This window comes from Phalangium opilio, unplaced genomic scaffold, assembly GCF_054372755.1.
Source record: "Phalangium opilio isolate 3A_F unplaced genomic scaffold, DU_Popi_V2 ptg000017l_1, whole genome shotgun sequence".
NCBI classification, from domain to species: Eukaryota; Metazoa; Arthropoda; class Arachnida; order Opiliones; family Phalangiidae; genus Phalangium; species Phalangium opilio.
Window position 1 is genome coordinate 9,235,015 of NW_028324151.1, and position 25,647 is coordinate 9,260,661.

The following is a 25,647-nucleotide window of genomic DNA, read 5'->3' on the forward strand; positions in this document are numbered from 1 at the left end:
AAAACCTAGTGTACTCAATTCTCGCTTGCCGTTCTCGAGCTAGCTCTCAGTAAGCCTCTAGTATAATTACGAAGTATAGGTAGTGTCATACTTATGGAACTTATCTTATAAACTTATGGTATTAGTAAAAAGCAATACCTACGAAAATTCATGGTGGTACGCAGATTTCAATATAGTAAAGCCATAAGTGTGACTTTTCAAGCAATTTGAGTGAGAAGTTTCGAACTAGGAAATCAATGTGGGAGGAGCTCACATCATTTTATTGACGTAACCATGGCCCAAGCGAGACATGGCTTACCTAACCTAAGATAGACTTACTGGAATTAACATTACGTGTGCTTTTGTTCTTACAGTTTAGAATTAAAACAATGGCAAGAAACATTTGCGGTTGTTATAATGACTTATGACAGAACTTAATACGAGCTAAATATAACAACAGAAAAATTTGTAAAATGCACCGATTCACTGCCTATTTTTATTTTTACACACTTAAATACCCAGCTGTATTTATCTATTTCCAAATAACTAAAATTGTAGAATTGAGGGAAAAGTTTGGTAAGATTCCAGAAAATTTTAGAAAAATATTTCCGGACATGCGCAGATATGTATAAATGATTAAATCATTAGGAAGTTCAGCGCCTACTGTTTCAAAATATACAGTCAGAGAGAGAGACCGACACTAATTTCTAAGCGCATCATTGATTACCACAGACTACAGCTATTCATGAAAGATTCTTTTAAAAACCTACAAAGTCATTAAATTTCATATTTTTTTGTTTCCCTTAACGCGTCGCTTTCCAAAGCCCTTTCTAGCGACAACTTAAGTAAACAATGTTGGCAATTCATCCTTCTATACAACGATGTTTTTCGTCATCCTATATTCAGCTTATACAAAATTCAACAACAAGTTTACACTAGTATGAATCCAACAAGCATTTATTAGTAATTTCTTTTTAATCCGTCGCTCGTTTGCTAATTAACGCGTTGTTTCCCCTTTAAAGGGTTAGCGTCACGTATTTTTAATTTCTTAAAAGGAGGGTCTGAAGGAAATAAGAAACCTTTTAACATATTCTTCTATCAATTGAAGACATCTGTAGATAGTGAAAATAAAAAAACAGTGGCAAGGACGGCAAAATGCCATAGAACATTTTCGACTCAAAATTACCCAAAGAACATCCCCCTTAGTTTATGCCAGACCTATCAGAAACACATTGTATACAAAATCATTTTATTTTTCACTATCCCTTCAACTTATTTCAAACATTTCAAAACCATTTTCATTCTAACTTAATAGAACTTTAAAATCAGAAAGCGTATAAAATAAACACTCTTGAAACTAAAACATTTGAAACTATGTTTCCTAGTTCCATAAAATCAATTCCGAAAAATGGAGAGGTTAACCCTTTAAAACGGGACGATATTTCACTAGGGAAATGCCTGGCACCCACTCACCCTCCTGGTCTTTCAAATGATGTGGAAATTATTTAGATTCATTACTGTAGCATACGGAGAGGGGGAACTTTTATTAATTATCCTTCCATGTTTTTCTCCTTAATTGTTAAAACTTTCGATCGAGCTATTTCGAATTCCGAAATTAAGGGGTGTTATATTTTGACGATCAGCGAATGGACGGGGGGGGGATGAGGAGATGCAAATTTTACAGGTTTAATTTTTCACGCGACGCGGTTCATTTTTCTGTCTTTGTGTTCAATGACCTTATCCTAAGTAGCTGAAAAAAAAGGAAACCATCAATGCAAACGAGACATACCCGTATTGCCATATTACTCAAAATGGCTTCAAGCCAAACAACTTTAACGACGTTTTATAGTCTTTAAAAGGGATACGTGTAAAAAGTAACTATGCTAATTAGCATAATAATAGTCGACTGCATTTTAGTCTGGGGGTTTTTTTTGGCGTTAGTTATTCTTGGCCAACGGAATCAATGGGGATTTTAGGAGTAAAAGGGAAAAATTAACGATAATCGTACAGGGGTGTGAGTATGGGGGAAAATTAACGATAATCGTACGGGGGTGAGAGTATGGGGGGAAATTAACGATAATCGTACGGGGGTGAGAGTATGGGGGGAAATTAACGATAATCGTACGGGGGTGAGAGTATGGGGGGAAATTAACGATAATCGTACGGGGGTGTGAGTCTGGGGAAATTAACGATAATCGTACGGGGGTGAGAGTATGGGGGGAAATTAACGATAATCGTACAGGGGTGTGAGAGTATGGGGGAAATTAACGATAATCGTACGGGGGTGTGAGAGTATGGGGGAAATTAACGATAATCGTACAGGGGTGTGAGAGTATGGGGGAAATTAACGATAATCGTACAGGGGTGTGAGAGTATGGGGGAAATTAACGATAATCGTACAGGGGTGTGAGAGTATGGGGGAAATTAACCATACTCATACAGAGGCGCAAGTATGGGGCAAATTAACGATAATCGTAGAGGCGCGAGTGTGGGGGAAAATTAATTTTAAGCATAGAGAGGCGCGAGTATGGGGAAAAATTAACGATAATCATAGAGAGGCGCGAGTATGGGGGAAATGAATGATAACCATTCATAGGTGAGGAATATGGGGGAAATTAACGATAATAATATAGATGCGCGAGTATGAAGAATTTAAAAATAATTCATCTTTAATTTCACTAAAACGGTTGTAATAGGATAACAACGAGTTAAATTTTAACAGCTGAGCCCACTATACGCTACATTAATATTAATTGTTGTGTGGCTTTGTGATATGGTTAAAACAATTAACTGTGGTTATTAGGTAACCATAGCCATGAAGGGTGTGGCCGAATCATATACACAAGCTATTAAATTTCATTAAGATGTCTCAAAATAAGGACTGTGAAAATATGTCTTTTAATTTGCAATATAGAAACCAGCAATTATTTCTTAATTTCTACAGCGCGGGTCGCTCTTTGGGCGTAGGTTTTTAGAATATTTCTCCAAAAAAATAAAAAATGTGCCATAATTATTTGCGACAACTTCATACCTACTTGCATTTTTTGGGAAAATTTCGACATTCATTTCACCTTCATTACCTATTTTTAAAACTAGTTTCTAAAATTATAAATTAAGAAAAAAATTTATATTTTCGTTTTTGTTTAAAGATATGCAAAACAGTTTAAATTAAAGGGATACTTAAATGAATACAGAGTAATTTTACCTCTCCGAGTGATGATGACGTCACGGAGAGGTATTACACTGGACAAATCTGTGTGTGAGTGTCTGTCATCGCGTTGGTAGTTGGCAAATCAGAGCAAACGTGTTCGCAGAAAGCAATTATTGGCTTCTACTCCCATCGTTAAGATTAAGAAGTACGCGGCGATCGGCAATCCGGGCAATGGCACTGGCAGGGCTTCCAACAAAGTTTCAGGCTATTGCGGGTTTTCTTATCATTTACTGTGAATCAATCGCCTTATATACCCTAATACAAAAATTGTTAAAGAGGCACACGCCTGAATTCAAACTTCAACAATAGATATGTTTAAAATGCTTTTAGGAATAAAGTTTCTTAAAACGACTTAACTAATAGTTAGGCAAATTACTGACGATTAAAATAATTAATATCAATCATATTTATTTAATTGTTTACGAAAAACCTCTTAATTGCGTCTCGACTGGGAGAGGTTTATTTTGGTTTCCCAACTTGTAATGCATTTCGTAAATTCGTATATAGTTTCTATAAAGCTTGATTAATCCAGTTAGGGCATTCAAGAATTCCATTGAAAATAAAATTAATAAACTCGAATTAAATTTAAAAATACAAACTAAGAGACATTACGTCGAATATTCAATTTTTAATCAATCATGCATTAAATTTATCTTTTTAAGAATTTGAAAAAATGGTTCGAAAGTTCAATCTATAAATGGTAACGCTCAAAGGTTAAGTAAATTAAATTAAAGTTCGAAAGCATTTTTCGTAACCCCAATATTTTCACTACCCTAATTTAGTCACGGTATAACGCCATCACCTTCGTACACCACCACCCCGATGTGTATGACCTTTCAATATCTGTTCTTAATTAGTTTTTGTTTTTTTTTTAATTAATTACGCTTGCTTTGAAACATGAAGTGATGAAACGTTTTAATTTCAAATTAAAACTAACAAAACAAGATTAACCCGTTATTAAATAAATCTGGCTTTTAAAACTATTTCTAAACTAAACACTCAACCCTCCGGAAAAGTGTTTTACTTAATTTTTAACTGACAATTTTTGAAATTTAAAATTATCAAGTTAACTTTAAGATAAATTGTATCAAGTTTCATATAGAGGAAGAATTAAGTTTCCAACTTTCTTCTTTCATTAAAGGAAAATTTTAATCTTAAACTACAACTCCTGTATTTTAAACATAGATGAAATAGCCTAAAAATTATTAATAAAACTTACACCAAAAACCTGTTAATTTTATAAAAAATTTCATTAATAAAATTTACCATAAAATCTTCTGTTAATTTAATTATATATTTTTCAAAGTTTCAAAAGTTGACACGATAAGCCTCCCTCGTATTTGAAAATTCAAGATTATTTTTACAAAAACCGCGGTTAAAAGTATAACCAATTTTAAATTTGAGTTTGAAAATTTGAAAAAAAATTAACACGGAAAGATTTTGATAACTTTAATTAATAATTTCGAATCAGTTTTATCAATATAAATCGATTAAAAAATTGTCTGTCCATTTCAGTCTCAATTTAAAAAAATAAGTTCAAAAATCTAAATTACATCCGCAATATTTAGTTATTGCGTTCCAATTATTTCCCAAAATAAATCTTGTATTTAAAAGACGATTTTAGCAATCAATTAAATTTTAAAAATGGAAAAAATAATCAATTAAACCAAAAGTAAATTTACTTCTGATTAAACTGGGCTTACCGCAACAAAATTCTAAAACCCATTAATTTAACAAAAACACTTTTCAAAATAAGCTGAATTTAAAACCTAAACTCCCGTGGGCCATAAATATAAGTTTTAAACACAATCTCAGTTTAATTTTTAATATAATCTTCTGTCTAAACTTTAAAAAGCTTAAACCTCTATAAGAAAATACAGAAGCTATAAAATAAAAGTAGCAAAATATTATTAAAGTTAAAACTCAACTCTTTTGATCCCCCGCGTTGATACAGAAAAGCTTCCGAATTAGGCTATCTATATTTAAGCTACAGTTTGAATCAACATTTAATAAATAAATAATAATAATACTACTTTCTCAAAAGAAACATCTTCTAAATAAAAACTTGACCCCAAAAGAGGTAGGCGATACCCCTAGAACGGTACCGTATATATTATTAATTTTTATAATACCTTAAAATTTATATTCCAAAAGAAGCTACATGGGCGAGCTATCAAAAGTTCATTTTCGTGCTATTTCCAACCTCCAAAATCGAATAACAAAATAATTCTTTTTCTAAATTGAATCGTGAATGTATACTCTGATAATATTCAATTTGTAAATTTTTTTCCTTAACAAAATATTGATTGTAAAATTATTTTAAAACGGAACGGGTACAAGAAGCTATAAATTATTAATAAATTACGATAATTTTATACGAAAATCAATGTTGTTCTAAACTTCGTCAGAAGTAAATAAACAGAAAGTTTCCCTTATAATCCTTTTCAAAGGGTGGGTCGCAGTATCGTCTACTTCCCAATAGGGTTAAAACTATTACACAAACCCTTGGCTCCCATAAAAATTTCTAGGAACCGAAAGTGTTGACCACTGCATGTTAATACAAAATGACATCTGTAATGTATAAAAATGTCTTAAACTGACACGTTTTTAAGTATTAAGTGAAGTTATGAACATTATATCACTTTTTTTTCTGATTTTCAACAAAATATAAAGTTATTTCGGACTTAATTTACAGATATTTGTGTTTAGACTGACGAGATTTCGTTACTTCTTTACAGAATACAGTTATTTAAGATATCTCCCCTTGACTAAATATACTAAATAAATGCTTTTCTTCTGCAGTTTTTGGAAATTAGGGCGATTAAGGACCAAATACCGATTTTAGGGTAGATTAAAGCCCTTGCAGGAAAATAAGGACTTTGGGGACCTGGTGGGAGCCCTGCCAACCACAAGCCTTGACAAGGAGTTTTAGCAAAACGTTTCTGACATGGAAACACGAATATCGAACTGATTTGTAGAACCCCCTTTAAAAGTCAGACTTGCCATAAATTGCTAATAACAGCTAATACGTTAAAGATTGTACATAGCGATATCACAAGCGCAAACATTTCAATAAACAAACAAACCCTAAATTAACCAAAACATAAACGATAACTTAAGTTTCATCTACTTTGCGTGCCACCCCATTAATAATTCATTTATGTTAATGCTTAAAACACTAACGTCTGGAATGTTTTCTTTTTATCAGCATTTTGTTATGACTAACGATAAAGTGATGTAGAAATTTAAGAAATTGTTTTACCCTCGCGAAACGACGGCTACGCCAACTGAAACTGCAGCTTCCGGATGACACATTTTAGCTTAGGTTGCGAAAAACTGGATGTCAAAAAACGTTTGACATCGAGACAACAATTTCTGATTGGATGAGCGACCTTTTTTTTCCTTCTTAATAGGTTTCGTTACCTCCTAATCCCCCGCTCCCGGGTTTCCGTGACCTTTTTTGGGGTCAGCGTATTACAAGCTCAGTTTCAACTCTCTTATCTATCCGTATAATATCAGGATAATCTTTTAAAGAGGAAATATATGGGACATTAATTCACGAAGATCACGAAATTTTGTTGTGCTTTTAAATCAGATTGCGCAATTAAGAAATATCCTAAGACAGTTTCAAAGAGACGGTAAAACGAAACAGGTGAAATGCAAATTGAGACTGCTAGGTTTAATTCTTTTCAAATACCTTTCTTATACTAAACTATGGCTGTAAAGACAATAGCCTCTGACTGACTGACAGTGACTTTTTGCTTTTAACAAGAAGGGATATCTAATTTATTAGGGAGAAGGTATAAGATGCATAAGTATTCGCGCGCCATAGTCCCAGTCCCCCTTTCAAAATACAAGGGGGGACGTAAAAGGAGGCCGGGCTATTTCGCCTCTCCTCAGTCGGAAAATAGGTAATTTTCGTCATTTGCGTCGCGCTGACTTGAGTTTTCAAGAACCAATGAGATGCTGGTTGTAATTTAGAGGCGGGGATTAACTCCGGACCTACGTTTGGACTGGAGATAAAGCTAGAAATGTGGCAAATTTATACCTTCTCCCTAGTAAACTAGATATCGCTTCTTGCTTTTAATTATTATTATTTTTTTAAATAACATTCCGGTCATTGAAAGATTGAACAAAACAATTTAAAACATTTCATCACTGTTGTCCAATGGTTACATTTTATGAAGCTTTTGTAGGCCTCAAAAATGCTAACTATTTAATCTCATCAAAAGTGATTTAATACAACTAACCCATACGTATGGAACTTTCCAAAATTAAAATAAGAAAGGCCCAACTTAATCTGTCGGTCTGTTAGTAACGCTCTGACACCGTTAGCTGGCCAAAAACTATTAGTAACGTTAGTAATGTTAACAACCAGGAACCAAATTTGAAAAAAAAAACATGTGAGAGGCCCAAACAATTTTACAAGTCATCTATTGAGAATTTAGGATTAAAATACAATAAATAACATTTATAAAAACAAATATTTGTAATTTTTTGTGAGCTTAATGAGTTGAGGTTACAAGGGTCACGTAATTTTTCTAATTTATAAGCAACGAAAGTTTACTATTACGTAAATAATTTAAGAGTTCAGAAATTCATTTCAATCCGCTTGGAACCGTGTAAGATCGAGGACACTTTCACGATTTCAATATTTGCATAAATCAATAACTCGTAGTTCTCGAGCGTGAATATTAAACAACAATTAGGTATTACGTAACATCTCAAGCGCTTTAATAATCTTTCGTAACTTCCCCCTGTCTAAACGTCAAATAAACATAGCTTAAATAATCTAAATTAACAATCAAATACAATCAAGAGCTTTTGCCCAGAGGCGGTGCCAATTTACCAAACGCACCACGTAATACTACTCAAGTATTTAGGTCGTATGTCACATAGTATAAAATAAAAACACGTCACGCAATATTCATTTGACAGTTATATTATTACCAAATAATAATAATAATAATCACAAGAGGGTAGGCAATCAGTGATATCAGAAATATATAATACTAATATTGGGGAAGAAGTGTTCAACGAAAGCGAAACTTTAAGAGGAACTATACATAAAGACTATACGTGTTAAAGGGAGTACTCACGGATTAACAACATACACTATTATTAGTCCATAAAGGAAGAGGGAAGGGTGATTTAATTTTAAGCTTTAGAATAATGTATTTTTCCGATTTTAAGTACAAACTTTTCCCGGAATTCTCATTGGCCCATGTTTCAGCCAATAGAAGAATGGAACGCGAAAAGGTTCATTTTTGAGTTCTTACCTAAGCCTAAGGTCTATAACTTAGCAATATCGCACATGAGTTTTTGCACATTTCCAAAGCTTTTCATGTTCCTATCTATTATTGGCTGTAATTTTGTCCAATGAAACCGCCGGACAGATTTTGTAGAGTAAGAAAGGTCGAATTCATTTCGGATTCTAAAATCAGCAACTTCGAAAATAGATTAAAAAGTAACTCAAATGTTTTGGTAAGTTTTATTTAATGGAATACGCCAACCTAGAATTGTTTCAATTAAAAATTTTCTTTTTTAATCTAAACAGAGCGTATAAAATAATGAATATATCAATTGGAATCGTGTTTCTATCTACAATATTAAGGAAGATACGAGCAATTAAGTCTCCGTAATGGCGCGCAATGGACACTACACGTTAGGCTTTCACACGTAGCACTGGGAGTACCCCTATTGGACGAATCCGTCAGGTGGTACTAGACGTCCAATAGGGAACTTCACAGAGTTTGGCCATAACTGTAACTAAATATGCTTGTATCTTCTTTATTATTGTAGATAGAAACGTGGTTCCAATTGACATATTCATTATTTTACACGCTCTTTTTATTAAAAAAAGAAAAAACATTCTAGTTCGGTGTATCCCTATTAAGTTTTCAGTTTAAAGCTAATAACCTTTCACGCTTCGTTTGATAAAGTATGCTTCCACTATAATACCCTTCTGATGATATGACATTTTTTAAGTTTCACGTGCCCCTAGTGAGTCTCTGAAAACTTTTATTCGCCCACAAACCCTTCAGGGAGGCATATAATTTTAAGAAACTAGATCCGATTTGCCTGTTACTGGATTAATGGGGAAAAAATAAGATTCAAGATCGAACTAGCTGATATTGTGTACATGTTTTTAGCGGCTTGTATTTCCTTTATAGTTTTTTCCGTGGCGACAACACGTCTTAGTTCCTTCCAGAAAGGAAGAAAAGAAAAGAAAATAATGAAATGGCGCAGTTGCAGGGCGCGTTTAGCACGTAAAATGCAGAAGGAAAAAATATTGGAAAAACTTCTTTGCAAGTTCAATATCAATCAATGACACCTTTTTTACTAATAATAGTCGTGCGAAAAGTGCATATGGAATGGAGAATGAAAATAAGTTCTATTCTAAGGAATGAAAAATAAATAAATTTATATTTATATTCTAATAATTATACTGTAATAAAGCAAATGAATTTAACGGAAATGTCGAGCTAGAATATTTTATTTTTAAATCGAAAGAGCGCATAAAAAATAATGAATATATTAATTGTACCATGTTTTTATCTACAATATTAAAGAATATAGAAGCAATTAAGTTTATGTAATGGTGTGTAATGGCCACTACACGTTAGGCATCGTCGCGAAGCACTGGGAAGTACCCCTATTGGACGCCTAGTACCACCTGACGGATTTGTCAAATAGGGGTGATCCCTAGTGCCTTGTGGGGAAGCCTAACGTGTAGTCCATTACTCGCCGCCATTAAGGAAACTTAATATAAACATAACAATGTCAAGGCTGTAGAAGGACCAGAAACTGGGAAGTTTTTTTCTGCTTAAAACGTATGTGACTCTGTGCGCAGTTGCCCTCCAATTTCGCAGGGTACGCGCACCGCGGTACAACGTAAACAAACTTGACATTTTTGGGAGGGGTAAAAAACGTATGTTTTTCCATTTCAATTTCCTTGAATCACTCTCAAAATGGCCAACGCGCTAATCTTTATTTTTCCTATTTTTAATTACTTTATTAAACTTTACTTTCAAATAGACGCAAAAAATAACATTAGTCCCAAGGCTTAGCGAAATGAGACCAAGCGGCCATTTTACTTGTTTACATTGTACCGTCTTTCTCCAAGACCTTGTCGTCTGCTAGCTTTTTTTTTCTTTATTATTTTGGGACACCATTAAGATTCTTGTCCATTATATAGAAGGTTCATGGTTCAACAACACTTTAAAAATAGCGAAGGCTAATCTAGATTATAGAGAATTTTCTCGCTTGAATAGCGTCGCCAGATGTCGCTATGGACGTAACGCAAGCAATGGCGCTATTTTTCAAACGCATCCACTATACGCAACGCTTCAAAACACGCTAATGTATGCGTAGCAAGCTTATCATCACGCAATTAATGCCTCTTAACATTAGCTATTCCGTCAAGTGGGGGGGGGGGTGTTGAAAATTTTTAATGTAAAAATGTAAAACTGTGCCAACACCACCTGACAATATTTATATTTCGAGATTCTCAAAGTCAGTAACGATTGCTGACCTAACTTTCATTGAAATTCCTCTCTCTAGACACGTTCTAATTAATTGAGGCAAATAAAAAATGGAACAATCAACAAACCGTTTTCGAAAAAAAAAAAATAAAGAAAAGATAAAAATTTGTAAACTTACATTTTTCCTAAGCCTAATAAGAATTTTTGAAAAACCATAAACTTTGACATAGAAAGGAAAAGTTAAGCAAAAGTCCTACATTTCGGTTCGGTCAAAAGAATTCCAAACCACCCCACACGAAACCTATAATCGTAAACATATTACAACCCATATGGCACAGTACGAATAAATGGCCCGTTATTAAGCGAGAATTTAGTAAATTCGATTTTTTTATAGTAATAGTCTTACCATAAGTTTATAAGTTATGTTCCATAAGTACGACAATTTCTATACTTCGTAATGCTGGAGACTTACAGCTCGAGCTAGTTCGAGAACGACGAGCGAGAATAGGGAGCTAACAGTTTTGACCCTGAAACGTCACACCCTTCTATCTCTTACTGGAGTTACATCCCCCATAACGGTTGGAAACAGTATTCTACGCGCAAAATTGCCAACCAGAGAGGGGCTGCGTGACGTCAGACTATCTCTTCCCCCTAGCCAATTGTTAGCACCCTATTGACTACACTCGTATTTGCAGTTCATATTCCTAAGTTCCTATGCAGTCAGTACTAAGCCTTTGACAGTGTCTCAGCAGGCGTCGCTTTACGAGAATCTATGACGTTGCACCTACGTCACTTCATGACCAGTCTGGGAAATAAGGATATTTTTAAACTAGTCCTTGGGACCAGTGACCCCCCCCCTAGGGTCCGAAATAATAAACTGCTCTCCGGACTGGACCCAGGCTTTGTTCTCTTATAGATTAGCAATTAATAAACTGGTCCCGAGGACCAGTAAGCCCCACTTTTTGAATCAAAAAACTAGTCCAAGCAATCGATAAACTGGTTTTGGACCAGAGGAAGTGTGCTATTTCCCAGACTGTTCATGAGAAGCTCCAGTTTGTAACCAGTGACAAACTTATGGTGAACATATCTTATGAACATATGGTCTTACACATAAAAAAATAATACAAAAGTCGTTGTGCTTCGTATAAATGTATATATATTGTAATTCAACTAACCTACAAAATATAAAAGTGGCTTTTATATAAAAAATTGGGGTACATATCGTAAAAAAAAGGCATTTCATATTTCATAAACTTCGTAACATAAAGCACATGCACTTAGTAAATACATAAAAATACGTTCTGTTATATCGCAGCAGCGTTTCAATAAAACCTAACTTGTATGATCGTTTGGGCCACGCTAATGTACTCAAATGGTAAAAATCTTTTAAATTTATTATATTTCTTTTCACGAGATCTTACCGAATGTGTACATCTTAAGAAGAGATCTCTCTTATTTCTTGCCGAATCAAATACTTTTTATATTTACTTTGAAAAAAGGGGGCGGAGACATAAAAGTACTTTGCATCGATTAAGTAAAAAAAATTGCTAGGCCTAACTCGTGGCCTGAATTTTTAGTCAGCTAGTAGAATATTTTGCAGAAATTCATATTTTAAAGTCTAGTATATCTTCCATACAATGAGTTATTTGTTATTGAATTTCATAATTTTTATTTATTCACTACATATCTGTCACTTTTCAGAGAGAGGTCACAATTCGTTAAGGAACTTGACCAAGTTGCATGGTTAATATCGAGAACACGAAGTGGTTTGGTTGAGTTCCTCCAAGTTGGGTCCGCGGACCGCTAGCCATTAAGTCCGTTAAGAACGTTCTGTTGCAGAGCCGTAACGTTTTAAGTTTATCATCGTTTTATTGAATTTGTCAAGAAAAAAAGTTGGTTTCATGCAGATATTTTACAATGGTGGACTTTTTGGTGTTTCATCCTGGTTTGAAGTCCCATAAAACACCCGGGCAACGCCGGCTAGCCGAGAAATTTTTAAATAGACTAATAAGCAAAACTAGAAAATTATTTCATTGGTCATGTTTCGATCTTCGTCAATACCAGCATGGATATGTCTGAATACTGTTTATTATGGATTCCAACAAGGTCAAAAAGCTGGCCACCAAATATGCGATACACTGGCGGATGTGAGGTGGCTCTAAAATGAGTCGGAAGTAGCTATGCCTCGTGGGGAAAAGGAACTATAGCTCTACGGAGACTATAGCCGAGTGGTGAGTTTGAAATTTTGCGCATGCGCAAATAGAGAAATTCCATCACTCATAAACTTGGGGATTGGAAGTAATATTTTTTCCTCTGCTGAAAGAGCACCAAAGTGAAATGCCTTGTGGAAGCTAAGAGATGGGAATCCACAATACGTAGTATTTATACGTATAGATATCCATGATACCATAGACAAGCCTGATTAGAGACTTTCAGAGGGTTGCGTTGCGTAAGTCTGTTGCTTTTTACCCATCCACCATCACCGTACCACTAAAAACAGTGAAGGTACTGAGTGTTCAAAGAAACTAGAAAATGTTTTTTTTAAAATTGTAACTTTCAAAAATTAAATTCTAATGGAGGAAGTTTGCAATGTTTCACTTCAAGTTATGTCACTTTAGTCAACCCTAGCGAAAGAGAAAAATGAGCACCACACACTTGACGTCATTTTTATGCATGGTACAAAGCAATAAATTCCTTCCTATATTCCCTTTATGGCTTCAATATTTTTTTTTAGCTTTTCTGTTTTGTCTTGGAAGAAAACTGTCGAACGATAAAATTTTTCCCGAACGTTGATTTCGAAATGCATCGAGGAATTAGATTGTTTTTTTTTCTACAGAACATTTTTTAAGGGGACCATTAGTGTCAAATGTGACGCAATGACATCTTTTTTCTAATGCCATTATGGTATTAAACGTGTAAAAATAAAAAATATTTCTAAATAGATAAAAATTGAGGATAAAATGGTTATAATAAAAAATAATGTTATAAAATTATCTCAAATTTTGGTGTTTGCCGTTTTGCGTCATAAATCACGTCTGGTAGCATCTTAGTTTCTTGCAAGCCAAATAAAGGACAAAAATAAATTAATCTCGAAAAAGTTAAAGACGCAATATAATATTTCAAATTGGAACCATGGTAGACATAATTATATTTATATCAGTAAAAATCCTTAATGACTGACACATAAAACTTATGTTACAACAGGGATAGATTTAATTTTAGAAGTAGGAATGGAGAACAAAGTAATCTGGGCGCGCGTCGAAGTCCCAGACCCCCTTCCACGGGAAGGGGGGTAAGAAATAAGAGGTGGGTCAAAGCGACAGAGGTAAAAGGGAATTACGTATTTTTCGCCGTCCCCGTCAGAAACGTCATCAAAACGTAGTTTAAGTGAGCCAATAAGATAATTTAAACTTTTACGCTACGTGTTGGAGAGAGGGTCTCTTTACTGGGGTGCGTTCAGTAACGCTCAACGGAGACCAAACGCGTTGAGCTCCGTTGATCAACGTGATGTTATGTGACGTATTAGGCTACTGAACGGTTTTTTGCAAACTTTGCGTTTTATCGTCTGCTTACAGTTCATGGAAATGGATATGCGAGGACCTGCTAGCCGAAATAAGAGCAAACTCTGACCCGTAACTTAGCCAAGGCTTAAGCTTTAAAACCCAATAACTTTTTAAGCTTCATAGATATAATCGAAGAAAAAATTTCATAAAATAATTAACAGACATTATTCATTCGCATTCAGTCGCTGCTACACCGATTTTATAAATAGTTCCGAAATTATCCATCAAATTAACTTCTCGAAATCGTTCAGGGAGATAAGTTTCCTCCATTGCTGCTACGTCACAAATTCGTTGCTCAACGAAGTAATCGGCTCTTACAGCCGATGACTTCGATGCCTCTTCGCTTACAATCGTGACGTCAAACCGGAAGTTCCGAAAATCGTTCAGTGGCGAATGCGCATTCAACGGAGCCTCCGTTGAGCGTTACTGAACGCAGCCCTGGGCTATGAGTCGGACTGTAGTAAATACTAACCGTTCTCCATTCCTACTTCTAAAATTAAATCTATCCTTGGTTATAATATGTTTTGTCCAGGGATTGTTTATTGAAATGTTTGTGCACACGACATCACTATATATATATACATGGTGTTTCTGATAAGTCTGACATAAATTAAGGGGGATGTTCTTTGGGCGATTTGTAGTACAAAATGTTCTATGACATTTTGCCGTCCGAGCCACTGTTTTCAAGTTACGATTGAAGTATTTTATGAATGACCCCTTAAATTTAATTAAGAAACTGAAAATGCAAATATTTCTAATTTAATTAAGGGGTCATACCTTAATTATTAGATTTTCTAAAATTACTAAGAACGATACACGTTTTTAGGAGTGAATTTTCTTCGATTCCAATACCTTACACTTAAAACTTCAATACAAGATTTTTATTTGGAACTGGTATTTTAATAAATCTGATTTTAAACTTGAATTTATCGGAAAGAAATTCATTCTAACCGAGGTGTATGACACTAGCCAGATTAAGTACGATAAATATTTATTTTTCTTCCTTCCATAGAGCGTTAACCAGTTTGGATACAATTTACACCAGAAAAGGAAGTTTTCCACCCCTCTGACAAGATAGGTGTTTCTAGAATTTCAGTTATGTTATGTTCTGTATTTTGAAATCCAAGTTAAGTTATCGAGTTTATCTTTTTAATACTAGTGTTTTTTTTAATTTGAAAATTGGGGATAAGGTTATTTCGCAATACGCTATGGGTGTATGCAATTTTTAAATATGTTAGATTGATTAAATAAAACGGGATTTTCGAATTATTTAGTAATAAAACAAAAAATTATCTATTTGTGTTAGTAAGCATTGAAGCTAGGTGAAATAACAAGGCTACCCGGTCCCGGTGACTAGATTAGGGAAAAAAATATTTCAGTTGAAACACGTATGTGTGTAATATACGTATGTTTGATATTAAAAACAGATTAAAAACCTTAAACTCGTCATGGATGCCTAAACTCTTAAATTAAAAGTCTGAACATAAGTACTCTTTCTATTAATAACATGCTATTTTTGCAGTCCATTATTTAACGCATCTTCTCAAAACAAATTATATTTTAAGTAATATAATTAAAATAAGTATGAACTGAAGCAAATTGTTTTGGGGAAAACTATTTCCAAAGCTATACAGCGTGTTTTTGAAAAGTCTGCTTTAAACTAAAGGGTGTGTTCTTAAGGTTAAATTCAGTGGAAAGTGAGAAAGAACATGGTGGGGTCTACATCATTTAGTCATGGAGATATGTGCTCCCTAACATTGATTGGTCCTTGAAACAAGGAAATAGTGATCACACATGCGAATGGAGTAAGACGTACCAGCCTTCAATAGTCCTAAACCTAAGAACTTTATTGAACCTTCATCAATGGCAAAAGTGTACTATTAAATACCTAGAAGGAGGCGTACGCTGCTAAAGCTAATTACTTCACATGTGTTATTACTATTTCCTGTTTTAGGGGCCAATCCATGTTTGGGAACCCATATTTCCGTGGTTAAATATTGTAGGCCCCATCCATGTTCATTGTTCTCCTACTCATCAAACTTCAGATGGGCATCGCACCGTGGGGTGAATTCTATAACTGTTTCAGCTATCAACTCACAACCTTGATTGTCTTGACGTGGAAAAAAACTGCACAAGCGCTTGCGCCTTGGCAAATAGTTCAGCAGCGCTAATAGAGTAATGATGAGGGAACTATTTATCGCGTATGTTGTTCGGCTTATTAACTTTGCTCGAAATGTTGGGATTGATCTTGGGAAGAATATGTTACAACCCCGCTTTGTTGTACACTTCTATCGAAGAGAAGTATTATATACTTCTGATTTAACCCAAAGAATACACCCTTTAATACATGGAAGACTAATCAGATACACCCAGTATATAAGAGGCATATGTGTAGTTAAAAATTAACCAAGTTTTCCGCGTTTTTCAACGAGACTGGATAAAGGTGGACAGAGAAAACAAAGCATATTTGTAGTTTACTTTATAACAGCTTCATATTCCCTTCAAAATTGTCTCTTAACGACGCCTAAAAAAGCTCTTTGCGATATTTCCAAATTATATAACATTTTACGTTACATTTTATTTTATCTTTAGAAATAAATTAAAAAGCTTTAAAATATATACTATATATTCATATTGTCTGAAAAATGAACATCCTTTTAATAATAAGTTCGTTGCCTCTTCCGACGAATGAAGTCCCGCAGCTATAAACTTCATTTGAAATTTGCTACGTATAAATATACTGAATAGATCTATTATTAAACCCAACCTCGTCACTTCCCGCGCCTAAAATCCTAAAAAAAAATTCATCTATTTCCTTTGAAAAACTCAAAATCGGATTATAATAGACTAAGCTATCAGGGTGTAATGCCATACCGGTATTTAGACAATGGAAACTAGACTTCTTTTGTTAAGTAGTTCGTTGAATTAAGTGACGTGTGTCCTCTCACCCCAGAAATGCTGCACCAATAACAACCCTACAACCATCGTATTCCTACACAAATTAAAGCCTAAATCAACCCGTGGTCTACGCTCTACAATAAAGAATATTGTAAATGAAATGGACTTTTAAAGTAGGAAAAGACAGGTTGGGTATATACGCCACTAAGCCATCTGGTATATAGTCTAGGTTTCGTCTCATTTTGAAATTTCAAAATGTCAATACGAAGTATAAGGGATATTTCATATACGACTCCGTTAACGTTACAACGTGAGACGGAGTCTTAAGTGTGTTCACGCTTGAAGTAACTTTAGTGTGACGACACATCCGATTTTTTTTCACCGACGGACTTTACTATGGGTGCTTTTCCCCCGGGTGTCTAATTTAACTAACAAAGGTTTTTAACTATGGTTAAATAGGGGTGGCGGAATTTAGGTTATTATTTTTTTTCTGAAACTTATTAGGGTTGATAAAAATATTTTCTAAAAACAGTAACATTTTATGAATTTATATCCAATTTATAAAGCAAAATATGATACTGGTACTGCATACACCATAAGTTTATAAGATATGTTCCATAAGTATGACACTACCTATACTTCGAAATGCTGGAGACATACTAAGAATTAGTTCGAGAAAGACAAAAGAATTGACTACACTCGGTTTTGCAGTCCATCTTCCAACTTAGTCTGTACTAAGCCTTTGATAGCGCCTCACCACGCGTCGCTTTACGAGAATCTATGACCTACGTCACTTCATGACAAGCTCCAGTTTGTAACCAGTGACAAACTTATGGTGAACATATTCGACATGGAGCGTGCCACGAGAATTTTGGTAACGAAAATTCAGGGCGTTACGCGATTGGTCGGAGGTTATTATTTCAAATTATCCAAGAAATCTCAAACTAATTTGTAATTTAAAATCATTCGGATATATTGATAGTTTACACACATGGAGGGTTCATACCATTCACACCAGGAGGCCAAGAGCAGACGAGTTTTTGTCCTTCATCTTGCCCGGTCTCCTGGTGTTAATGGTATAAATACTAAATGTGTGTAAACTATCTATTTTCGGCATGTTTCATTATGAAGATTTGTCTTATAATTAGTAGAAAAATTGACAAAAAATAATCCCTTGATTTTCCATTTCACCCTCCCTTTAGTAACAAAATCTGTCAAGTCTTTTGTCATAAAAATGTTGTATACACACTCACTACCCGTAGTACTTGAAACGGCGTTACAAGGAAAACAATAGATTGTAACTGATCGTATATTAATTCTGTACCGTCGTCTGGTCAATATCATAACGTACTGTACATACAGCGAGCGGTTTTAGTGGTGTTCCCGCGACCTGTCAAATCTCGATTCATTTCCGAATAATGGATTTAATGCGCTCCAATCTTATATAACATAAACCAGACATGATATATTTCGATTTGCCTTTTATGGGAAACTTGGGAACTCGAGTGGAGCTCGCGCGCCTTCTTCTCACAGCTTATAACCTAAATAGAAACCATGATTGGATCGCGGGGGGAGGGGGAACAGAACAACAACAAAGCTTACAGACTCAGTGATATCATTTTCTTTGTCTTGCTTTCTTCTGGCCAAGTTAAAGAAATTTATATAAGAAAAAATTCGCTTCAATTATTGTATTCAAGAAAAAAGAACAACTAACGGTTTGTTGTTTTCCGTTTGCTTTAAAACTGTGACAAAATTTTAAAGGCATATAGTGCACTTACGCTATGCTTATGCTTCGGTTTGATTTGAAAAACCGCTTATGTGATCTGGATTTCAGTTATTTTCTTGGTCTTATCTACATAAATGAAACAGTAGTGCGGCGAATCCCGGCGATGTAACGATTTTCTATTTATATATTCAACTCGATAGTTCAAAATCAGTATGAGGTTTAACATTATGAATATGCACTTTTTAAAAGTTAAAATATTAATATTAAGTAATAACAGAAGTGGTATGAGACTAGAAGTGAAGGGCTCTAGCATTGGTAATAGATCCTGGCACTAGTGAACAAATTTGAGGATTTTATGCCGCTTCCCACGCGCTAATACTAGAGAGAGAAAAATTGGTCGAGTTCCAAAAACATTTCCCACCCCCTGCCCCTCAACCTAAAGCCGCAGAACACGGACCCGGCTCCTTGAATCTAGTTCGGCCGTCTACCACCGCGAGCGTCTCACGTTTTGGAGGGAAAATTCTGAAACCGCCACTAGAGGGCCAACCGTTTGTGTTTTATCAAGTCTTTTCACTAATGCCGAGTGAAGAATTTGGTTAGCTCAATACTTCTAGTATCATACCACTTCTGGTAATAATAACTACTTTTCTTATTTAGTATACGCAACCATCATCTTACTCGAGCTTTCTAAAATTCTCTTAATTAAAAAATGTAAATACACTCGAAATTTCCCTTCATTTTACAAAAAAAAAAATTATTTAAACAGAACAGAGATTATTCTAAAAAAATTAAATACCCCCGGGATGCCCCTTAATTTTACAAAATATTTTAAACAAACCTGAAATTCTTCTGAAAATTTAAATACACCCGATTTTCCCTTAATTTTACTAAAAAATTTAAATACACCCGGAATTTTCCTTAACTTTACTAAAAAATTTAAATACACCCGGAATTTTCCTTAACTTTACTAAAAAATTTAAATACACCCGGAATTTTCCTTAACTTTACTAAAAAATTTAAATACACCCGGAATTTTCCTTAACTTTACTAAAAAATTTAAACAAACTTGAAATTTTTCTGAAAATTTAAATACCCCCGGTCCCCGGAATTTCTATTAATTTTACTAGAAAATTAAAATACCCCCGGAATGTCTATTAATTTTACTAAAATAATTAAAATACCCCCGTAATGTCCCTTAATTTCACCAAAAGTGGATGAGAGGAAAAGTATGAAAATGGCCAAAAGTCGCGAGTCATCAGAGTTTCGCCGTAGTTGACCGTTTTATTGGTGTAGCTATACTGGGCCTGTTCACTCCCTTAAAATAGGTCTTGTGTTAATTCGCGATTACACTGTCTGCTATTGTGTAATCTCGGTAATTTAGCTATAGCGCGAGCAGCTTGCGTCGTGATGCGCGTGATCGAGTGGGCTATGGTTAAACCAAGGAGCATAAATGTCTGAACTACTTTCAGTTGCGAGTTTGCAAGTCCATCAGTCACTAGTAAACTAAATAGTTATTGGCGAAACTTTGATGTCCGCGTTTTTTAACACAGGCTCTATGGCCATTGTCATACTTTCCCTCTCATCCACATTTGATTTCACTAAAAACAAGTTAAGTACCCCCAGAAATTATTTTACTAAAAAAAATTAGATACCCCTAAAATTACAATAAATTTTAAGCCAACAATTTTATTTCCCTCAAATTTCTATATTTTCCCACTAAGAGAAAGGCGATTCACTAACCCTTTGACCAACTAGACGAAGCGACAAAAGCTTCGAGAAACAAAAAGGAGAGCTGTAGTGACGACAATTGTTTCTTGAAAAATAAAAACAAAAAATAAAAATTAAAAAACAAAAACTAAAATTTTCTTAGAACTTCCCCTTCTCATTACCCCCTTTGGTGATTTTTTCAGAACCTTTCTTTCTCGTCGTCCGTCGGTTTAAGTCAAGACAAAAAGGAGCGGTAGAAAGAAAGACACTCCATTGTTTCATTTACGCTCGCGTGATCTTAAAAGATCTCTCTCTCTTCTTTTCTTTATAAGAAAATGAACTTAAAAAGAAATCGGCGACGAAAAGTTTTTTTTTTCTCTCTCTCTCTCTCTCTCTCTCTCTCCAAAAAACAAAGCCCAAAGGTCCGATTCCGGTTTGTACTACTTACGCTCTGTGGCACTACAACGCTGGTAGTACTTACTACTACTACTCTTGGGCCTCCCCGGTCCTAATAGGATGGGAATAATAAATTTAAAGATAGGTTTTTTTTTAAACACGATGAAGATAAGGGTTCTTCTATCTTTTTTATATTTTTTCGATAGAAAAAAAAACGACCTTGACTAATAACTTAAGGTTCCTCGATGTCCGTTAAAGGGATACTGTCATAGGATATTTTTCACAGACCATGCTCGGTTATTTAACGTTTTAGGGAGAGAACAACCACGGGTTAAAGTTGAAGTACGTAATTTACTTTAACCCGAGGTAGGCTGTTTCCTCTACCATTTTGAGGGAAAAAGGAAGAACGTGAAGTACTGTACGTTATTTCTTTCTCCGTTTTCATTCTAAATCACGTATACGGGGTATTTAAAAAAGGGTGGTAGGACAGAACGACAGATTTTGAGTCGAAAACGTTCTATGACATTTTGCCCTAAGAGGCACCCAAAAGTAAAACACTTAAATCATAACTTGTATTTCGGTCCTACCATCCCTATAGAAACACCATGTATACTTCACATTGATAAACAAGCACATAAACTAAGCAGGTCGGCCATTAGAGGTCCTTTTTGATATTTCTATTATTAATCTCGAAGTGACGTAGGTGAAACGTCATAGATTTTCGTGAAGCGAAGCTTGGTGAGGCGCTTTTGAAAGCTTAGCACAGACTAAATAGGAAAACCGTTCTCGAACTAAGTCTCTGTAGCATTACGAAGTATTGGTATTGCCAAACTTATGGAACATATCCTATAAACTTATGCATTATATATTTTATCTAAAAGGCCAGGAAACTTCTTTGTGACGGTATCCCTTTAAATTGGTGGAGATTCTCAGAGATACTTATCAGTTATATTTTAAACGCTTAAAGTCATTTGATGGAATTTATGTTACTTGTTGTAATAGGTTTAGGATGGCAACCAAAATTTGATATTAAACATTTTTTAGCCTCTCGAATCGAGGGGTGAAAATATTTATTTTGATAGAGATGCCTGCCTTCTGGAATTTCTTCAACTTAAATTCAACCTCAAATATCAAATTTTCACTTTTAAATTCTATAACCCTACAATTAAACAACTTAAAACCTTTCAAGGCGAACGCAGTCATCTTGAATTACCATCAGTCAATCTAACTTTTGCATTGGGTCGTACGCTTGCCAATACAACGGCGATGCACAAAATAACTTTCAATACTATGAGATTGTGGCATCACTGCCAAACGTTTTCTTTGAACTTTTTTGGTCTTATTTGTACTCTCGATATTACAATAAATTCGAGCTACATTAACAATTATTTCTTAATATTTTGAAAACTAAATCGACTTTTTTACCGAAAAATTAGACTAGTTTCCTTCGTATTTTTGTTCAGCTTCAGTATTGTGATAAAATATCGTAATTTCAAAGAACATTTTCTCAATAAATTAGGTGAATTGCGCCGAATTGCCCCAAAAAATTATCATTTTAGAAAATTACCAGAAGAAATCGCAGCAGGGTTGAGGTGGGGAAAAACCGGGAAAAGTCAGGCAATTTTAAAATGGGCCAAATAGGTTATGGAAAAGTTGGGAAATTTCAACAAAGTCAGGGAATTTGTTCAAAATTGCTAACATTTCTGAGGTTCAAACATCCAGTTGGGTGACGTTTTGAACTACGTTTAAGCGAGAAGTTATACATTGAATCTTCATAATATGTGATTTTAAACGAAATTTTTAACTTATATATTAATAACAATAACAAATGGACCGTTTTACGTCAGGGAAAATCATAGAAAAAAGGTTAAGGAAAACCTGGAAAGGTCAATGAATTCGAATATGATATTGATTTTGGCAACCCTGCGTAGAGTACAATTACCCTTTTAATTAAAAAATAAAATTTTTTAAGTTTCTGATTGGTTATGGATTATGTTAGCCTACAGAAATATCCATACCCGGATTATCAAATACTTTTAAAGATATTTCGCCCTTTGGTTTCCGTAGGTGCCTAAAAACGATGACTATATAAACACAACCATAATTTCCATAAGTAATCCTACGCACGTTAAATCTGAGCCCATTCACCTTTTGTTCAAAGTGTTCACACCCCTAAAATATTCCAGCGATTTCCAGTTAAAGTAAATAACACCGTCAAAACTGGCCAGTTACAATGATCCCTAAATACTCTTTAAAATTTCGTTTCCAAATCGTAAAGATTGAACCAACCAACGATAATTTGCCCAGCATTTATAATTTTGATATAATTAATAATTCACATCTTAACTAATCAAGTTCAAAATACTACTATGAATATAATATTACAAATTGTTCAAAGAAAATTAATACCAACGTAGAAAACTTTTTAGTGTAGTTTAATTAATTCAAGGTGCGTTTATATGATCTTATAAAGCACGAGCGAAATAGTCAATCTTGACATGTAAAAAGTAACATATTTTATGGAGAAAGGCGATGACTAAAAGTATATATAAATACGTCGTATATTGCAATTTATAAGCATTTCATAGACAAACAATTAAGTTGCTATATTTTACACTGCGTAAACAAAGGTAATAAATAATTTAGTCAAAATATATATGGCAGTTTACCGTGTTATAAGGTGTTAGTAACATATTTGTCCGTTTTCCGATTCAGCCACTTAGTGGATTTCGCAAAAATATGTATCATAAAACTGAATAGAACCACCTGATAAAATTATAATGAAAATAACTAAATTTTCTCAATTCAAAATTAAGACTTGCATTATAACATTGTTATGGAATAATTCTGACATATCCTTAATCTTATACAAACCTTTATAGCTGGCCCTAGCCCAGTTTAAAGAAAGAGAAAAAGGGTGCGTAAATTCAACTATTCAACGTTTAAAACTCGAAAAGGAGATGGTGCTTAAATATGTGTGGAATTCTAAATATTCTTATGAATATTCCCCTTCATCCAAATTTAAAGGGGAGATTGCTAGTTGAAAATTCTTTTGAAAGAGGGTGGCCCCTTCATGGATGGCCTTTTATGCTCAAGATGGGCACGTAAAATATTCGGTCAGGAATTTGGCGTTTTGTAAAAAAAAATAAAAAAGGTTTTCAGGTCTTGAATCAAACTTTTTTTTTTTTTGAGAAGTATATAAGATTAGAGTTGGCCCATTATACTACGTTCCATTTTTAATTTACAACACTGTAGAATTTCCTATATGTGGCTTTGCTTATGTCAGTTGCAGTAACTATATCTAAAATATGGCTTTGCAATAGTGCAAACTAAGAATGGCCCTTAAAACGCACAGTACAACAATGTCGTGATAAAGGGATCGGCCACTTTTTCAGATCAAGATGGCAATATTTTTTATATTTTGATATTTTAAAGGCGTAATGAAATGGTCAACCTGAGGGTCAACTAACAAAAATTAATGCTGAAGTAATTTGCAATTAATAGAAAAGGCCGCTACTGATTGGTGCTTGAATGTTTTTGTGGGAGTTTAAAAAAATTCAGTGGTGACCTGGAGTATCGAGACTTATTTTAAAATTAACGGTTGATTTTCGAATAATTTAATATAAATCGTTATCCTTCATGTGAATATTATTAATTTCCTCAACAGTTCCTTCAATGAATTTTATATGATAATTCAAAAATTGGCAAGTATCCAATCCCTCGGACAGAACGGAAATAAAAAATATCACAATAGAGAAAACGACTCCTACGAATTTGTAATAATTTTCCCCTTAGAATTTATACCAAACTCAAGGCTGGGAAACGCGTGTCCGTTAAACGTGGCATCAGGCTTTGGCTTGACATTAAATTCAGTGTAAAATTGATATCAAAAGATACAAAAAAGCGGCAAAAAATCTCGGCCGAAACTTCTCTTTCCGACACAAAAGGAGATCAAAGCAGATCGTCAACCTAAGCTGGCAGAAAAGGCTCTAACCTTACAGTTACAGTTCAAAGGGCAACTCAAAAGAACACAGAAGAATATCCAATTGGGATCTATTTAACTTATTTAATAAATTCATCACAAACAGATTGCTTTGATACGTCACGTGTTAGGAGAGGAATTTGATAATTTGAAATTAAGGGAGAGTGAAGAGTTCAAAAACATCTATTAGAGACTCTTTTCTAAAGGGGGTACATAATTTTACCCCCAACATTTAAAAAGGCTATATTCCTAAATTTTGCAAAATCCGGCCAACAAATAGGGTGTGGGCAAAGGGGTGAAAATCTGCCCTACTAAGCGTCAGCCCCTATTTAGCCAATCAGGAGGCTTCCACCACTAGCCTTTCACTATGTGAAATTTTCCGCCATTTTGGTGTAAAATAGGTGTGGGAGCCTTTAAGTATCACTTTAATCCAAGGAACTGGACAAAGCCTGGACTGTCAGTTAAGCATGAATGACGTATATAGTTAGGAAACTTTATCACGAAGAAGGGGATGCTTTACAGTAAAACGATTTAGCGAAGAAAAGAAGAAAATGTTACGACCCTTTCAGATAAAAAAGAACCAGTTTTTTTTTCTTTTTGGATTCTGTGTGCCCAGCTCCAGTGAAGTAATGTCAGATAACGTTTAATCTTAAGACTTTTGGGGATAGGGTGAAGATTTAACACACTTACACACTAACATG

The 25,647-nt window shown here is 34.5% G+C and overlaps 1 protein-coding gene and 1 long non-coding RNA gene across 2 annotated transcripts in view; one reads left to right on the top strand and one right to left on the bottom strand.

Moving 5' to 3' along the window:
• LOC149702968 (uncharacterized) overlaps nt 1-25,647 on the top strand; it is a 201,414-nt gene that overhangs the window by 123,541 nt on the left and 52,226 nt on the right. The gene's annotated exons all lie outside the window — the stretch shown is intronic.
• The window catches only part of LOC149702980 (uncharacterized), a 68,252-nt gene that overhangs the window by 37,048 nt on the left and 5,557 nt on the right, over nt 1-25,647 (bottom strand). The window lies entirely within an intron of this gene.